The sequence below is a fragment of the Bubalus bubalis genome, chromosome 1 (genome assembly GCF_019923935.1).
Source record: "Bubalus bubalis isolate 160015118507 breed Murrah chromosome 1, NDDB_SH_1, whole genome shotgun sequence".
Lineage (NCBI taxonomy): Eukaryota > Metazoa > Chordata > Mammalia > Artiodactyla > Bovidae > Bubalus > Bubalus bubalis.
In genome coordinates this window covers 76,260,886-76,282,006 of record NC_059157.1, presented here as the reverse complement: position 1 = coordinate 76,282,006, position 21,121 = coordinate 76,260,886, and positions in this window count along the sequence as shown.

The following is a 21,121-nucleotide window of genomic DNA, read 5'->3' as shown; positions in this document are numbered from 1 at the left end:
GGAAGATTATATTTTATGTTGTAAAGAGTTCAAATTTCTTGTGACTTTTAATGTAATATTTAATGCACACAGTAAACCACCTGAATCTACAGATTCTACACTCACAGAACTACTCCATTTTTTATAAAGAACTTGAGCATCCTTGGAGTTTGGTTCTAGGACCCCTTGTGGATACCAATCTCCTACAGAAACCAAGGGAAGACTATTATTTCTGTATATGGGTGATCTTTATTTTTGTGTCTACAGTCTTTTCTTCCCTTCTACTTCCATGGGCAAGCATTTGTGATTCTCTTCCCAAATATAATTTTTACTTAAACACTTTTTTACAGAATATATTATACTGTAAAGCAACATCATATTTGATAAAGTATTTTGTTCCTTTAAAAACATTTATTTTAAATAAGATTTATTATAATATTTTTGACCCAATTCACCAGTAGAAAATATTTACAAAGCAAGATTTTGCCAAGGTTTAGACAAATTTCCTTGCTTTTAATAAACAGATGGTGGCTATTAATTGTTACTCTGTTAAGCCATGCTAATAGAGCATCATTTATTATTCAGGTGCCAGATATGTCTCTGACAGATGGAACATCAGTGTAGCTAATGCGGGGTGATATGAGCATTGAAAGCATGATACTAAAGTGATAGCTGTGGCATTGCCACTTGGAACCATTGAAGTCATCTTGGCAGCACTGGAAGGGCTGCCGTGACTGGCTGGATGTCTACGGCCAACTGAGCACGTAACTGTCAGTCATACTATTTGGAAGGAAGGTATAGTCAAAACTAAAACTGGCCACTGTATGTTTCTATTTAAACCCAACTCTGAATTTTGTCAAGTCCATATGCTTTACTCTGTTTTCCTTGTTGTTCGTGTAACATTTAAGATAAGAAGACATCTGCTAACTTTGGCTCAGAATGCTACATGGACTTATTCTCAGTCATTCTGCTCTTGAAACAATTTTCTAACAACAAAAAAAGTTTTTCAGGAAGCTTCAGGCCTAGTCAGTCATTTTGTATAATTCAGTGTGTCTGAAAGATCTTTTTTTTTTTTTTAAATGATTTTTAGTGGGCTTTTCAGAATTATAATTGCAGGTTGTTTCCTCTCTGAAATCTCTGAACAAAATGGCCTTAAGCATGCTCCAAGAACAAGCTGCTCTTTGGCATAAGCCATTTGACATTCATCCTACTTCCTAAAACCTGATTCATCTGGACTGTGACATCTCACTGAATTTAGCCAGAAGCTAGAGAATTTGCCTTCTAGCATTTTTTTATGCATTTCCTGAACCTAGATACAGGTTTCTTTACATCCTGACCTTCAGCTTCTGCTGAGGTCTTGTAGCCTTTCTGTTCCTGAGGCATATAAGAGTCATCTAAGATTCTGCTGTCGAATATGCTTTGTGCTTAAGTAATATTGATTCCAACTGACATTCATAGAAAAATACTAAGTCATGCATGCCTTATCCTGTTTACTATGTTCATTCTATCTTTGTAAGATTAAAAGCTCAGATTACAAAAGAGGAGCTGGCATTTAGCATTCGGAAACAAAGCAAAACAAGTCCTGCTTCAGCTACCATATTGAATTTTGCTGACTTCTATGCACTATGATGAATAGATAAATATGTTGTATTTTCATTGTCAAAATTGGTGAAAGTTTCTTTTCAAATGTATGCTGGCTAGTCCTTTAGCAGTTTCTGATTTAGACTTCAATCAATGTGCTGAAAAACCCAAAGGAGCATGAAAAGTACACTCAATGTTTTAGATATCAAACCAGGCATTCTGGTAAAACTGTCTTTTCATTAGGAGGATGAAAAACTAGCAAAATATAATGGTATTTAAATTTTCATTAATAAACCACTATTTTAAGTACTCTAGAAATATTCTATACTATAAAAGGTTAAAAGCGTTCCAAAGTGGATTGGTGTGTATTTAATTAATCTGTTACCCTTTATGCATACAACTAATTTTTAAATGATGTTATTGAAACATATGGTTATATATTATTTTTAGCATCTTTAGAAATTGGCTTAATTTCTTCACATTACTAGAAATATCAGTAATTTTATTGGCAAATATAATTTGTATCAACCCTCAATCTATAGAGGCACAATGATCTGTTTTGTTCAATCTAAGTTTTCTGGAAAAGCATGCCTGACAATTGTTATTTTTGGTAAACATTTGCTTGAAATAGCACAATATCTGATATGAGATAGGTGGAGCAGCTGTTTTAGTTTCACAGAAAATGTTGCCAAACAGAAATTGTGTCCCTAAGGCATGGACTGAGTTACAGCTTTAAAAAATTAAATTAGCTCAGCACAAGTTTGGCTCCCCAGTTACTTGGCTACCTTGTATCATGGCCCTCCACCATGGCTTCCTATTTGTTTGGCCCAAAGTTTTCTGTAGTTTGTTGACAGTAGCATGATAAATCACAGTTTCTAATGGGCACCATACCTGCTCACATGGTCGTAGTCTCTGTAAGGGGGCCAATAGTCATGCCTTTTCATTCAGGATTGTGAAAGTGCTCTTTTAAAAGCTTAGAAATTGATGTTCTATGAAACAAAGTGTTCCTAATCCAAGCAGTAATTCTTAGGGAGTTGTGATTCTTCTCTCAAAAATGACCACGATTCTGCATCTGAATTTGCATCTGTTCATCTTCTTGTAAGACACATAGTCATAAATATTCCATGTATGGAGGAAATGATAAATATAACTATGGATAGGAGAGGTAGACTTTCTGATTTTTAATTATTAAAACTATTTTAGATGAATGTTAATTTTTGGATTTACATATCAGTTCTTAAATGGCAATAGAAAATATCCTTTTAATCTGAAACAATTTAATTAAATCTCATTTGACTTTCATTTATGCCATGAGTTTACCTCATATGTGAGAGGGAGAAAAAAAGGCATATTACTTGAATTATATGTCTCAATCCTTTTACTTACCTTAGGCCACTGTTCAATTAAATTTTAATTATAACATGTGTCTTGAATTTATGGATAACCAAAGAACCTCTATTATATGACATAACACCATCATAGGATAAAATTAAAGTCTCTGTGGCTACTTGGAGAGGAATGTGATATTGCAATGAAATATTAATCAAAATTTGATATAAAGCAAAAGGAGAAAATGAATAATGAGATATCTTCCAAATTGGCTTAAGTGAAAAGCCTGTGCTGTGATAAAAAATTATTATTCTATATTAAGTAGAAAATATGTGTGTTTAATATTGTACCTGTTGCTTAGGAAAAAAGAATTCACCTTTGACTTCTCATAGCATTGCTTAAGAATTGGGTGCTCAAATTAAATAGACTGCATTGTTTCAAACCAGTACATTTTCTACAAGTTTGTGTCATTTATTCATTTGACCTTGTTTTTAATAAATATAAGTAGAATTGCATTTCATAATGACAAATGTATAATAGATATATTAAAATAAGCTGAAAATTTTAGAGTTTTGTAAGTTAAGAGGTCAAATGAATTGAGTGAGGTTCATGCTTACTTTCAATACTTTTCTGCCTCATGGTTTTACCCAGGGCTAATAATGTTATCCAAAGGACATTTTTAGAGTACATTTTTTGCTATTTCTTGGGTAGTTTGATTTGTTTTTTCAGTGTTGTCACTAACATAGTAAATCAATGTTCCACGACACTTTTCCAGTGATATATAACATAACTCTTCTTATTTTGTCTGGATTCAGAAGAAAGCTTTAGTAGACGAATCCCTTTCAGCCTGATTCATTTCTAGTATTGATTTCCAAAAGTCTAGAATAGGATGGCAGCATTTCAAGTTATTGAACACTTAAAGAGTAATCTACTTGAATTATTTTTTTATGCATCTTAAAACTTGATACTAAAGAGATCTTACTGATTTTTAGGTTATAGGGTATTTATAAAAGTAAGAATTATTTTTTTCCCTAACTTTTGGTTCTATCATCAGTTTGCTTAAGAACCAGTGATGGTTTTCTATCTTGTGTATGGATATGGACCATGAAAATATAATGGGGTATCTGCTGTCACAAAGTTTATCTTCAAAAAAAAAAAAAAGAAGAAAACCTGCAGTAACTAAAACAAAACTCAGGAAGTTCATTTTGCTTTCATTTTAAGAGGGAAGGAATTCCAAGCCATTTAGCTTAGTGGTATGTAGTTGTTTTCTTACAAAAAAAAAAAAAAAAAAAAAAAGCATCCTTCACTTAAGATATATTTAATGAATATTGAAGTATAGTAGATATTCTTAGAATTTTAGTTTTTGTAAAAGTTTTCTATATATAATCTAAGACTTAAAAGACAATATTGTAAGAATAGCAACTGAGATTAAATTAAAAATGTTTTTCAAGTTTCTATTTGTACCATTTTAGTTTTTATAAAAGTTTTCTATATATAATCTAAGACAAAAGACAAAATTGTAAGAATAGCAACTGAGATTAAGTTAAAAATGTTTTTCAAGTTTCTATTTGTACCATGTTTACATATTGCTTAGCTTGACACTGTATTTTGGAAATATGGGTCAAATGACAATATTGCAGGGTAGTTCTGTCAAATATTTCATATAAATCTTAATTTAGTGATCTTTAATAAAAAGTTTTGTTCCTGTCCCTCCACCCAGGAAAGCTTTTTGTTTAAAGATCAGATGGAGTATGGCATTGACATTTACTGAATGCTTACATGAGTCAGTCTCTGTCTAGGTATCTCAAATTCCTAATTTTATTCAATTACCAATCATTTCTATAAAGGAAGTATCATTACCCTTATTGTGAAGATGAAATAGAAGCCTAGAAAGTTAACTTCACTTGTCTAGCAGTATTATTCAGTTAGTAGCTGAAACAACTACAGTTTGAACCCTGATGTTTAGGAAATTAAATTCAAAACTTTCCATTTTGCTAAACAATGGAAAAATACATTTTCAAATTACTTTTGTTACTGTTTTTACTTTCAAATTTTGTTGCTTATGCTACAAAATTAAATAACTTATATTCATCTCCATGTGTATTGTCTGAAGCAAAACTGCTGGGAACATGAGGCATGTAAGTTGCCTTCTGTTTTATTTTTTCCCCAATAATCTGTGCATTGGGAAAGATATTTCACTAATGCAACTAATCATAAAAGCATAAATAAAAATAAGACTTTTGATGACATTTGAAGAATTCATTTTTTGTAACCAGCTTAAAATATGCTATTTGGGGTATTGAGTGATCTGTAATATAAATTAATGTAGTAGTTAATAACATGGCATCTGGAGCCAAGATCCTAAGATTCAAATATCAGTTCCTTTACTTAAATCTTTGACATTAGGCATGTGGCTTACATTTTCTATGCTTCAATTCCCTCATACGTAAAGTGGGGATCAAAATGGAGTCTTTCACAGGTTTTTTGGAATTCTAAATATCTTTATAGAATTTATATATGAAAAAACCCTCCTCACAGTGCCTCAGAAATTGATAGTTATTGGTATTATTAATTTTCTATGCTATTCTCAAAATCCAACAGAAATGATTGTATATCAGTGTGTCCATATTTATATTGGGTAAAATATCTGGAGAAGAGCATGGCAATCTACTCCAGTGTTCTTACCTGAAGAACCCCATGAACAGAGGAACCTGGTGGGCTACAGTTCATGGGGTTGCAAAGAGTTGGACATGACTGAGCAAAATATACTTACATGAGAGATTAAATTATATAAATATATATTATTTGATTTAATTTTAAGAAATAAAATATTTTAAATAACAGAACAGTGTTTTATCCTCAGCTAGAGAAATTTAGTTCCATATATATGACTAAGGGATATGAAACATATTTATTCAGATATATCTAAGGAAATCAAGGGACAAAACAAGAATAAGGTTTAAACAAGATTTTTTTAGCACTTTTGCCTGGAAAATCCCATGGATGGAGGAGCCTGGTGGGCTGCAGTCCATGGGGTCATTAAGAGTCAGACACAACTGAATGACTTCACTTTCAGTTTTCACTTTCATGCATTGGAGAAGGAAATGGCAACCCACTCCAGTGTTCTTGCCTGGAGAATCCCAGGTGTTGAGGTCCTTTAATGGACCAGAACTCGGTGGTCTGGAGTCAATGATAAGTCAGTAAAGGAGAGAAAGAGGCTGATATTCCTTGGTTTATGCAGAAAGCCAATAAAGCCCCTAACATGGGACTTGCTCTGTTTGCGGAGGCCTCAGGCGCCCTCTCGATGGGGAGAAGACTCAGAGCGCCTTCTTGAGAGGGTCTTAGAAGCCCGGGCAGGAAAGTGAACTCAGAGGGCCTCTGCGCTCCAGGAGATCAGCCTGAAAAAGAGAAGGAGAGAGAGAGAGAAAGAGAAAGAAAGACATGGGGACCAGAGCTCTGATGGAGCAAAGGTGTTTTAATCAACATGGTGTGGGCATATATACCATCTTACAAAGTAGTTATTCTCAGCAAAGATAAAGATTAAAATTCCAGACTTACAAAGCATAGGCAATCCATATTGAAGAGAGAGATTTGTAAACAATCACTTTTACCGTATGGTTCACAAGAAGGAAGAGGGTACTTATCACCATATAGAAACACTAATGAAGGAAATGCCTGGATTCCTCAGCCCCCGGGAGAGGCTTGCCTCTCCTCTTAATTCCTGAATATTCAGGAATTAATAAGGAACAGAAAATTCCTGACAGATCCAAAACAGCACACAGGAAGCCTCCTGTTAAATGCTTCCTGACACCCAGGGATGGGGGAGCCTGGTGGGCTGCTGTCTATGAGGTCGCACAGAATCAGACATGACTGAAGCGACTTAGTAGCAGCAGACCTTAGCAAAAAACACCATAGTTAACAACATTCTCATAAAAATAAATAATTTTGCTCTACAATAGTCTTGTCTTTCAAGAATGTAGAATTTAAATACAATATATTAAGAAAGTGCAATGTCCTAGCTTATTAAAATATCTGAAACACTTTAATGTAATGTTTCTCTGCAGATTAATGATTCCATTTATACAGTTGCCTCTTAACCTGTGCATGAATCCCACCATTCTCTTGAGGTCACTAAGGGGATTGGGGGGGGCAAAATAATAGTACTTCCACTCAATATCAACACAGTCTCTCTGGTTCTATTCTCACTTTTTTTTTTTTTTTCCTATAAGCACCTATATTTTAGTCTTTTGAAAAGCAAATTATACCCTGTCATTTTTCCTACTTTTTATAATCAACTGCAGATATCATAGTTACTCAACATATTAATTAAAATATTCCTGTGATAATATTTGATAATTTCAATATTTATCTTTATATACCTCTATGACTCAGGCAGTAAAGCATCTGCCTGAAATGTGGGAGACCTGGGTTCGATCCCTGGGTTGGGAAGACCCCTTGGAGAAGGAAATGGCAACCCACTCCAGTACTCTTGCCTGGAAAATCCCATGTATGGAGGAGCCTGGTAGGCTACAGTCCATGGGGTTGCAAAGAGTCAAACACTACTGAGTAACTTCACTCACTTCTATCTCAATGCTTCTCAGTCCTTGAATTTTTCAGGGATCTTTTCTTCTATACTGTGTCACCAGTGATTTTTGTCATTACCAAGAATTGTACCTATATGCTAGTCTCAGTTTTAAGCATCCCACTTTCCAAGGAACAGCCTTTCTATTTCTCTCCCACAAACAACTTGATTGCAATTTTTTTAGAACTTATTATATCTGAAAATCTATTGATTCTAACTGAATTTGTATTGTTTTATTTGTTGTTGTTGTTAGCCTATTCATGTGTTCAATTCTCTTTCTCCTTCTGAAGTACATGTCTAAAAAAACATACAAAACACTAGATTAACTCATCTTTAAATCCATTACTACCAATAACTGCTGGGTCCTTGATAATCCTATTTCTTTATTTTCCTAAGGACCTTGATAGAACTTTAATTCTACTAACTATTTAAGACACTTTAAGTTTTTTGGATTTCATATGCAGATAATCTTTCCATCTTAAGCAGTTTTATTTTTATTCATTTATTATTCCTTTTTGGTTAACAAAGTACTGGCTAGGATCTCTAGTCCACTATTGAACAAAAGTGGAGAGAGAGGACTGTCTTGCTTTGTATTCAACCTTAGGATCCCACCCTTTATTTAAGTCACAAGAGAGATCTTTCCCCCATACCGCTTTACACAAAGTGCTCATCAAGATGAACATGAATCCCATTGTCTTAATTCTAATGGTCAATACTTAGACCTTTAACTTGACCTATTTTTTAGGCACTCCTTCCCTCTTTGGCTTCATAATATTACACAGTCCTGGTTTTATTCCTGGCTTACAAGCTGCTGCTTTTAAATTCCTTTAGTTTTTCTTTCTTATCCCTTCAAAATTTAAATTTCATTTGCTTCAATGCTAAGGCCTCATAATTCTTCTGTTCTCTATCTGGGCCAGTTCTATACATTTTTTCTTCTAGTTTCATGGCATATATCATGTAAATTCAGTCAAATTATTTTTTCCTAATTTGAATATATATGGAAGACCAATCTTGTGTAGTTTAGTATATTTAAATGTATTTTCTTTGATTTATGTTAGATACATCAAACTTAACAAGTCACATTTAATCTCAAAATCTTCCCTCCAAAATTGGCTATTTGCATTCTCCACTTTTTCAGTTGCTCAGATCAAAAAACTTGGCGTATTTACATTTTTTTCCCATCATATCTCATAGCAAATTCTGCTAATCCTGTTTACTTTATCTTCAAAATATACCAGAATCCAACACTTTCCAGCACATATGTCGTAGTAAACTAGTCCAAGCTACCATTAACTCTTGGCAAAATTGTTCTATAACCTGAAACTGCTATCCATATTTCTGCCTTTTTTCCCCTTTCCCAATTCATTCCAAACATAGCAGCAGCTGTTGCTGCTGCTGTTGCTAAGTCTCTTTAGTCATGTCCAACTCTGTGCGACCCCATAGATGGCAGCCCACCAGGCTCCCCCATCCCTGGGATTCTCCAGGCAAGAACACTGGAGAGGATTGCCATTTCCTTCTCCAATGCATGAAAGTGAAAAGTGAAAGTGAAGTCGCCCAATTGTGTCCGACTCTTAGCGACCCCATGGACTGCATTCTACCAGGCTCCTCCATCCATGGGATTCTCCAGGCAAGAGTACTGGAGTGGGGTGCCATTGCCTTCTCTGAAACATAGCAGCTAAGGAGATCCTTTTCAGAGTCGGTCTTCTAATCATATTCCTCAAATGGCTTCCTAGTTTCTTCAAATTGGAATTAAAATTTCTCAGATAAGATTTTCAAATACTCTGGCCTCCCTTTCAAATATCTCAATTAATTTCCTATTCTCCCTTTGCTCAGTCAATCCAGATGCACACGTGTCCTCTGTATTCCTCTAGTGTGGCAAATAAAACTTGAGTGCTTTATCGTTGGTATTTCTGAGCTTAGGACATTCTTCCCTCTGATACCCATGTAGTTCCATTTCTCATCTTTCATGCATTTTATCAAATGTTAGCTTATATTTGAGCACTTTTCTGATTATATTCTTTAAAATACTATGTTTTAAAAATATTTGTCAAACATATATTATCATCTAAAATGCTAATATTTAGAATTGTTGTCAAAGAAAAAAATTCTACTGAGTAAATTTTTAAGATCTTATTGGCTTTGATCAGTCATTCATGAATCAGGCAACACCTAATCTAGCAGATAAAAAGGATCTACAAAGGTTATATGCAGAAGGGAACAAGAGTAAGGGTATTATACCAGCATGAAGCAGATTTATTATTGAAAAATTTCTTTATAGGTGATGACTGGGTTGGGGGGGGTGGTTATCTGGCAGAATACCTAACGTTAATCATGTGATTTCTGATTGGTTGGGTAAGATTCCATTTCTGGGAGAGCCAAAACTGTAAGTTCATTTTTGGTTTGATGACCTGGGACTTTGTATAAGCAATTTCATCCTGGACCTGTTGTCTTTAACAGTATTCTTCCTTCACAAAAACTGCAGCTAAGTAAGACATCTTTTTATTTGCTCACAACTGTGTTCCAAACATATAGAAGTTTTAATGGTACAAAACATGTTTTTGAATGTCTGGATGACTGAAGGAAAAACATTTTCCGTTTTATTTTAAAAACATTTTCTCTGTTATCTGAAATGTCTTGTTTGTAAGAGATCAATGATAACTGTTAAATAAAAAGATAACCAGACCAAAATATAAACAATTCCAATTGTGTAAGAGCAAGAAAATTTTACTTTGCGAGAATCTTTTATTGTCAGGTACAGCATCATTCATTTCCATATATTCAAATGTATAAGGTATGGGGGAGAGAAGGGAGGCTACAGAGGGAGGGGATGTATGTTTAATTATGGCTGATTTGCATTATTGTATGGCAGAAACCAACACGACATTGCAAAAATTTAAATATATATATATATATATATATATATAGTATGACATTTACATAAATAAGACATTGCAATAAAAAAGATGACTCAGAAAGTAATTATAAAAAAGTAAACATCTTTAGTCAAGAAATGTGTGAATATGTTGTTGTTCAGTTGTTCAGTCGTGTCCGACTCTTTGTGACCTCATGAGCTGCAGCACTCCAGGCTTACCCGTCCTTCACTGTCTCCCAGAGTTTGCTCAAATTCATGTGCCCATTGAGTAGATGCTGCCATCCAACCATTTCATCCTCTGTCGCCCTCTTCTCCTCCTGGTCTCAGTCTTTCTCAGATTCAGGGTCTTTTCCAATTAGCTGGCTCTTCACATCAGGTGGCCAAAGTGTTGGAGCTTCAGCATCAGTCCTTCCAATGAATATTCAGGGTTAATTTCCTTTAGGATTGATCTTTCAAGTTTTTAAAAATACCATTTGGAAATTTTTGTGCGTAAATTTTTAAATTAAACAGATTTTGTATCAGTATAGCCTATTTAACAATATTATGATAGCTTCAGGTGGACAGGAAAGGTACTCAGCCATACATATACATGTATGCATTCTCCCCCAAACACCCCTTCCCATCTAGGCTGCCACATAAAATTGAGTGGAATTATATTGTCTTAAGGTCTTCCCAGGTGGCTCAGTGGTAAAGAATCCACCAGCCAAGCAAGAGATGCATGTTCGATCCCCAGATTGGGAAGATCCCCTGCAGATGGAAATGGCAACCCACTCCAGTATTCTGTTGCTTGGGAAATCCTGTAGACAGAGGAGCCTGGTGGGCTCTGGTTCATGGGATTGCAAAAGAGTTGGACATGTCTTAGTGACTAAAACAACAACATACTAAAACAACAATAAAGAACACAACTATAAATCATTGTGATTCTGTATTAATGATCAGATCTGATCAGTTGCTCAGTCCTGTCTGACTCTTTGTGACCCCATGAATTGCAGCACACCAGGCCTCCCTGCCATTACCAACTCCTGCAGTTCACTAAAACTCACGTCCATGGAGTCAATGATGCCATCCAGCCATCTCATCCTCTGTCGTCCCCTTCTCCTCCTGCCCCCAATGCCTCCCAGCATCAGAGTCTTTTCAATGAGTCAACCCTTCGCATGAGGTGGGAAAAGTACTGGAGTTTCAGCTTTAGCATCATTCCTTCCAAAGAAATCCCAGGGTTGATCTCCTTCAGAATGGACTGGTTGGATCTCCTTGCAGTCCAAGGGACTCTAAGAGTCTTCTCCAACACCACAGTTCAAAAGCATCAATTCTTCAGTGCTCAGCCTTCTTCACAGTCCAACTCTCACATCCATACATGACCACAGGTAAAACCATAGCCTTGACTAGACGAACCTTTGTTGGCAAAGTAATGGCTCTGCTTTTCAATATGCTATCTAGGTTGGTCATAACTTTCCTTCCAAGGAGTAAGTGTCTTTTAATTTCATGGCTGCAGTCACCATCTGCAGTGATTTTGGAGCCCAAAAAAATAAAGTCTGACACTGTTTCCACTGTTTCTCCATCTATTTCTCATGAAGTGGTGGGACCAGATGCCATGATCTTTGTTTTCTGAATGTTGAGCTTTAAGCCAACTTTTTCACTCTCCACTTTCACTTTCATCAAGAGGCTTTTGAGTTCCTCTTCACTTTCTGCCATAAGGGTGGTGTCATCTGCATATGTGAAGTTACTGAGATTTCTCCCGGCAATCTTGATTCCAGTTTGTGTTTCTTCCAGTCCAGCATTTCTCATGATGTACTCTGCATATAAGTTAAATAAGCAGGGTGACAATATACAGCCTTGACGTACTCCTTTTCCTATTTGGTACCAGTCTGTTGTTCCATGTCCAGTTCTAACTGTTGCTTCCTGACCTGCATACAAATTTCTCAAGACGCAGATCAGGTGTTCTGGTATTCCCATCTCTTTCAGAATTTTCCATAGTTTATTGTGATCCACACAGTCAAAGGCTTTGGCATAGTCAATAAAGCATAAATAGATGTTTTTCTGGAACTCTCTTGCTTTTTACACGATCCAGCAGATGTTGGCAATTTGATCTCTGGTTCCTCTGCCTTTTCTAAAACCAGCTTGAACATCAGGAAGTTCACGGTTCACATATTGCTGAAGCCCGGCTTGGAGAATTTTGAGCATTACTTTACTAGCGTGTGAGATGAGTGCAATTGTGCGGTAGTTTGAGCATTCTTTGGCATTGCCTTTCTTTGGGATTGGAACGAAAACTGACCTTTTCCAGTCCTGTGGCCACTGCTGAGTTTTCCAAATTTGCTGGCATATTGAGTGCAGCACTTTCACAGCATCATCTTTCAGGATTTGGAATAGCTCAACTGGAATTCCATCACTTCCACTAGCTTTGTTCATAGTGATGCTCCTAAGGCCCACTTGACTTCACATTCCAGGATGTCTGGCTCTAGGTCAGTGATCACACCATCGTGATTATCTGAGTCATGAAGATCTTTTTTGCACAGTTCTTCTGTGTATTCTTGCCATCTCTTCTTAATATCTTCTGCTTCTGTTAGGTCCATACCATTTCTGTCCTTTATCGAGCTCATCTTTGCATGAAATGTTCCTTTGGTATCTCTGATTTTCTTGAAGAGATGCCTAGTCTTTCCCATACTGTTGTTTTCCTCTATTTCTTTGCATTGATCGCTGAAGAAGGCTTTCTTATCTCTTCTTGCTATTCTTTGAAACTCTGCATTCAGATGTTTATATCTTTCCTTTTCTCCTTTGCTTTTGCTTCTCTTCTTCTCACAGCTATTTGTAAGGCCTCCCCAGACAGCCATTTTACTTTTTTGCATTTCTTTTCTATGGGGATGGTCTTGTTCCTGTCTCCTGTACAACGTCACGAACCTCATTCCATAGTTCATCAGGCACTCTATCTATCAGATCTAGGCCCTTAAATCTTTTTCTCACTTCTACTGTATAACCATAAGGAATTTGATTTAGGTCATACCTGAATGGTCTAGTGGTTTCCCCCACTTTCTTCAATTTAAGTCTGAATTTAGCAATAAGGAGTTCATGGTCTGAGCCACAGTCAGCTCCTGGTCTTGTTTTTGCTGACCTTATAGAGCTTCTCCATCTTTGGCTGCAAAGAATATAATCAATCTGATTTCGGTGTTGACCTTCTGGTGATGTCCATGTATAGAGTCTTCTCTTGTGATGTTGGAAGAGGGTGTTTGCTATGACCAGTGCATTTTCTTGGCAAAACTCTATTAGTCTTTGCCCTGCTTCATTCCGTATTCCAAGGCCAAATTTGCCTGTTACCCCAGGTGTTCCTTGACTTCCTACTTTTGCATTCCAGTCCCCTATAATGAAAAGGACATCTTTTTTTGGGTGTTAGTTCTAAAAGGTCTTGTAGGTCTTCATAGAACCATTCAACTTCAGCTTCTTCAGCATTACTGGTTGGGGCATAGACTTGGATTACTGTGATATTGAATGGTTTGCCTTGGAAACGAACAGAGATCACTCTGTCGTTTTTGAGATTGCATCCAAGTACTGCATTTTGGACTCTTTTGTTGACCATGATGGCCACTCCATTTCTTCTGAGGGATTCCTGCCCACAGTAGTAGATATAATGGTCATCTGAGTTAAAGTCACCCATTCCAGTCCATTTCAGTTCGCTGATTCCTAGAATGTCGACATTCACTCTTGCCATCTCTTGTTTGACCACTTCCAATTTGCCTTGATTCATGGGCCTGACGTTCCATGTTCCTATGCAATATTGCTCTTTACAGCATCGGACCTTGCTTCTATCACCAGTCACATCCACAGCTGGGTATTGTTTTTGTTTTGACTCCATCCCTTCATTCTTTCTGGAGTTATTTCTCCACTGATCTCCAGTAGCATATTGTACAACTTCTGACCTGGGGAGTTAATCTTTCAGTATCCTATCATTTTGCTTTTCATACTGTTCATGGGGTTCTCAAGGCAAGAATACTGAAGTGGTTTGCCATTCCCTTCTCCAGTGGACCACATTCTGTCAAATCTCTCCACCATGCCTGCCCGTCTTGGGTGGCCCCACAGGGCATGGCTTAGTTTCATTGAGTTAGACAAGGCTGTGGTCCTAGAGTGATTAAATTGACTAGTTTTCTGTGAGTATGGTTTCAATGTGTTTGCCCTCTGATGCCCTCTTGCAACACCTACCGTCTTACTTGGGTTTCTCTTACCTTGGGCGTGGGGTATCTCTTCATGGCTGCTCCAGCAAAGCACAGCCATTGCTCCTTACCTTGGAGGAGGGGTATCTCCTCACCTCCGCCCTTCCTGACCTTCAATGTGGGATAGCTCCTCTAGGCCCTCCTGAGCCCACGCAGCCACGGCTCCTTGGATGTGGGGTTGGTCCTCCCGGCCACCGCCCCTGGCCTCGGTCGTGCAGTTGCTCTTCCCCACAGCCGCCCTTGGCCTCGGGCTTAGGGGCGTGGGGCACGCCCTCCTCCTGCACGATATGGCAAAAGCATGTATGGCAAAAACTGTTTGGACTTTGATAGCAACCATATCTTTTAAATTTTACTACAAATCCTTAATGCTAATCACTACTCCCTCAATGTGCATAACCAAAAGTATTCACAGTTTTTGCTATAGTTATATGCATGCTTTTGATAGGTACCTTCTCAGCCATTTTTTTCTGATCTAACCCATAATGCCCTTGAGTTGTTAGTTATAAAATATTAATGGTGTCAATAAAAATGGAAACCAGAAGACAGTTAGACATAATTTGTCAAATGAGAAAAGCCAGTAAAAATATAAATGCTTCCTTATCCAGTGTATACAATAGTTGAACATAATCTGAAGGCCTTGAACAATTCATTAACAGAGTATTTAGAATATAGAAATTATTATTGAGTTTTTATTTTTCTCCAAATGTAAAGCACTAGAATATCTGTTTTCTACTTTGCTTGATAATGAAGCATGTTTACCTCATAAACCCTTCTACATGTTACCTTTTATCATCTAAATTACTGTTTTTACCAAAACCTACCTTATAAATAGTAGATGAAAGAACTTCTGGCATTTTTAAAGTCCTTTCCTTTTAGAAGCTTTGCCTTTTGGAATGGTGATAAATCTATGTATCTGCCAAACTATTTCGTAGTGTAGGCTAGTGCCTTGTTGCTAATCCTGTATAAAATATTATAGAAAGAATAGCAATGTGATTTTAGAATTTTAAAATATATTATAGGCATTAGCTCATGTAAGCATGAGCCATAGATGGTCTTTGATAGCAACTGGTTAAATATTTATTATAAGAATTTCTTTATGGCAAAATATAAAATCTCTTATGTTATTTAATTGTATTTGGATTCTTGGGTTGAGTGCCATTATATGACTTGTTAACATACTTTTCTTTATCCATCATAAGTGATAGATTCATAGCACTTATTTGGTGCTTAGTGTAGAAGAAGCACCCCAGAATATGGAACCTGTTATCTTGAATGGCATTTCTTACATTTTAAATAATTATGTGTGTGCATCATATTTGCTTAAGTGTCTCCATGACTTCTTCAGTAATCATCAGGTTCAGATTGTTGACCTGTTTGAATTGTATTTCATCTTTACCCAATAAACTGAAAAATTTATTCAGAAAGTGAAAGTCACTCAGTCTTGTCTGACTCTTTGTGACCCCATGCACTATACAATCTATGGAATTCTACAGGCCAGAATACTGGAGTGGGTAGCCTTTCCCTTCTCCAGGGTATCTTCCCAACCCAGGGATCGAACCCAGGTCTCCACCATTGCAAGCGAATTCTTTACCAACTGAGCTATCAGGAAAACCCATTCACAAAATGAACTTTAAAAGGAAAACAATGTAATTCGTCTTTCAACCAAATATTGCATAATTTCCTCAAATATTTATATAAACCATTTGAGAAGAATCTTTAAATCTTATTAATTAAATGAAGGCATAATAAGCGTAGTTCCATTTATCCTCCCTTTTTGTTATTGTTTAGAATATCATCAAATGACATTTTGCTGTGACGATATACAGTCCATGTCCACAAATATTATTTGTTCCTTTGTCCAAGAAAATACAAGAAATTCTTATGTGGAATGTAATTTTATTATTTTTTTTTTGGCTTCTTTTTTTTTAAATTTTATTTTATTTTTAAACTTTACATAATTGTATTAGTTTTGCCAAATATCAAAATGAATCCGCCACAGGTATACATGCATCTCTCATGCAGTCTTTCAATATGCTTTTATTTTTCCTATCATATTATGGAAAATAAAAGCATATTAAGGATACCATTAAATATATAATAGTAGTCAACAGGTATTGATGACTAGAGCAGTGTCTGAGTGAGTATTAAGGGTGTGTCCATTTTCAGTTTGCTTTCTCTAACATTACTAATTCTTGATAAATCAGAAATGGGAGTCTTCAGTGGTGTGTCAGTGTGAAGCATTCTGGTCTTCAATTCTAATAAGATAATGGTCATTTTTAATCAGATAAGTAATAAAAACTATATGATATTTATAACTGTCTTAAGATTACCTAATTTGCAACTGGTATCTCATTTAAATTTTAGGGCACAACTTTTTATAGTCATATTCATGATAAAGACATAAAGACTCAGAGTCTTAGAAGCTTTTAAAAGGTTATAGAAATTAATTGTCATGTGAACTTTGTTTAATATCACTATAGTTCTTATTATGAGCCATTTAGGAATTGTATATTCCTTTTTACTTTTTAAATTTTTATTTTATATTAAATATAGTTGATTACCCATGTTTTAGTTTCAAGTGAACAGCAAAGTAATTCAGTTATGCATATATATGTATCCTTCTTCCAATTATTTTCACCTTTAGGTTATTACAGAGTACTGAGCAGAGTTCCCTGTGCTATATAGCCCGTCCTTGTTGGTTATCTATTTTAAATATAGCGCTATGTACATGTCAATGAGAAGAATGGCAAAATAAGATGTGTTAAGTACTTTTATATGTGTAATCTATTGTTTTTAAGCACAATAAACCTGAAAGTTAGGAATTGTTTTTTTAAATTGCATAAAGTGTTATTCTAAAATGTTGTGCAAATTGCAGAGGATCACAGTTTGATAAATGGTTGACCTAGAAATAGGACTTAGCTATTTCTGATCCCACAAAATCTTTTTCCTGTTCTTTACTATCTATTAAAATATAGAGGACAAATGTAAACTTATTTTCTTATTTGTTTTGTGCTGGTACTCAAAATGGTTTACACTCTAAAAAATTTTCAAGAAAGAAAAAATGCCTATAATTAAACAATTTACCTTAATCCTTGTTTATGATGTTACTACAATGTAATGTAATTTTATAGAGCCTTTGTGCTTTCTTCACAAAGTATTTTTGAAGTCCAAAGTACTTGAAGAAGAATAAAAGAAACTTCTGAATATTCTGCTGTGTTATTGCTAAATTATTGGGGTATCAGTTCAGTTCAGTTCAGTCACTCAGTCGTGTCTGAATCTTTGCGACCCCATGGACTGCAGCACGCCAGGCCTCCCTGTCCATCACCAGCTCCCAGAGTTTACTCAAACTTATGTCCATTGAGTCAGTGATGCCATCCAACCATCTCATCCTCTGTCATCCCCTTCTTCTCCCACCTTCAATCTTTCCCAACAACAGGGTCTTTTCAAATGAGTCAGCTCTTCACATCAGGTGGCCAAAGTATTGGAGTTTCAGCTTCAGCATCAATCCTGTATACTTAGTTCTAATATTGACTAGTCACAACCCTCGTTCAGAATGAATAAATTAATAAAAATAACAGAGTGAGTTTTATCAGTATAAATTATCAGCATTTATAATAATACACAGTGCTGAAAAATAGAGATTGGTGTTGGTTTTAGGTGTTAACTGTATTAATAATCAATGTAATATATGGTAATGAAATGAATGTTTTTCTAAGTTTCCTTCATATTTTAATAGTAAATAATGTATCAAATAGATTTTATAAGGTCAAATCAAAGAGAAGTAGCTACTCTGGATACCTAAGTAGGAGAAATCTGGTCTTACTAGCAATAGGTTATAAACAAAAATGACACCTTTGTTCACAGTTGCATTAATCATATCTATAATTGTATATATCTAATTTCCTATTAAAATATTGCAGTGTTTCTTATTATAAAACTTAATATTACCTTGAATTTTAAATCATTTTCAACACATATATTCAAGAATTAGTAAAATTAAACATGTTATTTAATTATAGTTAAAGGTGCCAGATAAAAAATGAAGCATCTATCTCCTAACTACTGTGTTTTCTTTAATATTTTTAGATCATTATTAAGAAAAATTTGCATGGAAAATAATTAAACATTATATAAGCAAACTGATAACTGTAAACTATAAAAAATACTCTCATTTATATTAACATTATATTTTCAAGTTGATTTTATGATTTCCAATCACAAATCTCTTTTCAGTAGGCATTCTTCTTCAGGATGGTGTAAACTTGTCTGGGCATCTTGGCCTCAGAGCCAATCTGTGACCTTTTGGGCTTTGGATGGCCTAAAACTTTAGCATACATTTTGCATAAAAAGCAGATTTTCATATGTCAGAGAAGATACTATTTTTTATTGTATAATTTTGAATGTAAACTACTTTTGTATACTGGCAAAATGAATATTTGGGACCATTTTGTTGCTGCAGTTAAAATAGCTATTTTGTTTTTCAGTGGTATATTGCCCAGGGGGATGGAGATTCTGCTTACTGTGCCGTCTTTCAGATAGTAAGATAAAAGGAGCTGAAAGAGGTTTACATAGAAAAGTGGGTATCTCTTTGTTTTTATAACAAATTGGAACTTTATCATTGGCAACCTTATCATTATTTGATAGCCCAATTTTGATAGCATGTTTTAATGCACTTGAGTTTTAATGGTTTTATTGATTTATGAAGACAAAGTACAAAGTGCATTGCTTACCTAATCTTTCTCTGAACCCATTCCAGACTATTATTCCTTAAGGAAATGATACTTTTAACTTTACAATGAGCAGGTCTCAATTATCTGCTATCATTAAAGAACAATTGGGTGGAATATGATAATTTTTGTTTGATTTAAATCTTTATAACTTTTATGATGTAACATTTTTATTAACTGTATTATTTCACTAGCGCACTCTTCAGAACACTGTGAAATTATAGTTAAGTACCAGAGTGTGCTTAACAAGATCCTTCAAATGTTCTTCTATATGCTTGGAGACAAGTATGAAAAAAAATCATTTCAATTAATATGTAAGAGATGAAGGTGACCTCAATAAATTATAAAAAATTCCACTTCAAACTTTTAGATAGAGTTACTTTTGAATAATTAAAATGAGGCCTCCCTACCTGTACCCCATTTTTTTAGGCAATCCAGCTCATCATATTTTGGTATTCAGATGAAGTTTTCTCTAGGGACTGAAGTCTTATTGGTTTCCTAAGAAGCACATGTCCTTCATATATTTCATGTTAATGAGTAGGGTGAGTTGAGTGGAATCATTTTAGAAAGGGGATCAATTTTGATAAAAATTGAAGCATTATCATAAAAGCTCTGTTTCCTTGACTGCAATGTGAAATATCCTTATTTGCAATACATACTTGATTTAGCTAGCAGTTGCTTCTTGCCTTCCAATATGAATGACTCAAAGGTTAAAGCAAATTTTAAACACATTAAAATACCACATACTGAAACATGAGAATATGGTTGAGTTCCATTATAATTTTGTAAGAAAATTAATTAGTCTACATCAGAAAAAAAGTAATATATCTTTATTTAATCCTTACCCGTATGATACATACTATATTCACACCAGTTTTTTATTTATGGTCAAATATGTTAAAATTATGAGAAAAATAGTCTACATGAAATGACCATAATTTTAAAAGATATTATGTACATCAGTGTGGAAAACTCAAAAGTTCAGCATTTTGATATGAAGTAGAGTAAAAAGAGTAAAATAGTATAGACTAGTACAGAATTCAAAAGAGGCATTTTAAGAAATGCAAGGCCAGTATTGGGAAGTATGTGGAATATTAGAAAATATGATTTGTAAAGGGAAATTGGTTACAAGAAATTTAAAAGCTCGACACATAAATGGTTACATTTAACTACAAAAAAGAAATTTTGTATTTTCTCTTCAATGGATTTGAGATATCAGTAAATTAGAAAAAAATTCATTAATAGATACAGTGATCACATTATAAGACATTAATTCCTTAACATGGATAAAATAATTAGCAGGCAATAAAAATCATTTTCTTTTTAAGCTGTATTCTTTATAGAACTAAGAAAGGCCATTCATATATTTCATATAAATTTTCCAATCGCACAAACATTCCCATATGTGTGTGTGTTTACATGGATAATTTTGATGATACTGATAAAGGAAATGTGAAATTTGTCTCTTTAATAGAACATTAATTAGATTACACACACTCATTTTAATAGAATGATGGTTTATAAAGTCAAATGACTGAATAGTAGAATCAGTCCTAAGAATAATTAAAATATTAAAATAGATTAATGTAATTATTAGCCAAGTTATAATTATCCACACCTGATCAAAACTGTACAATGCATAACTAAGTCCAAGATAAACAATTCAATTCCAATGACATTAATTACGAAGCTCAGCTTTTTGTATTTTTATGCACTAATACTTAACTTTTGAAAATCTTTAATTTGTGCCAAGCACTGTTAAAAAGTATTTCAATAAATTCCCTCAACCTGTCTCAATATTCCTATAGATAACTTGACTAGTATTGCATAATCAAGAAATAACAGAACTGGA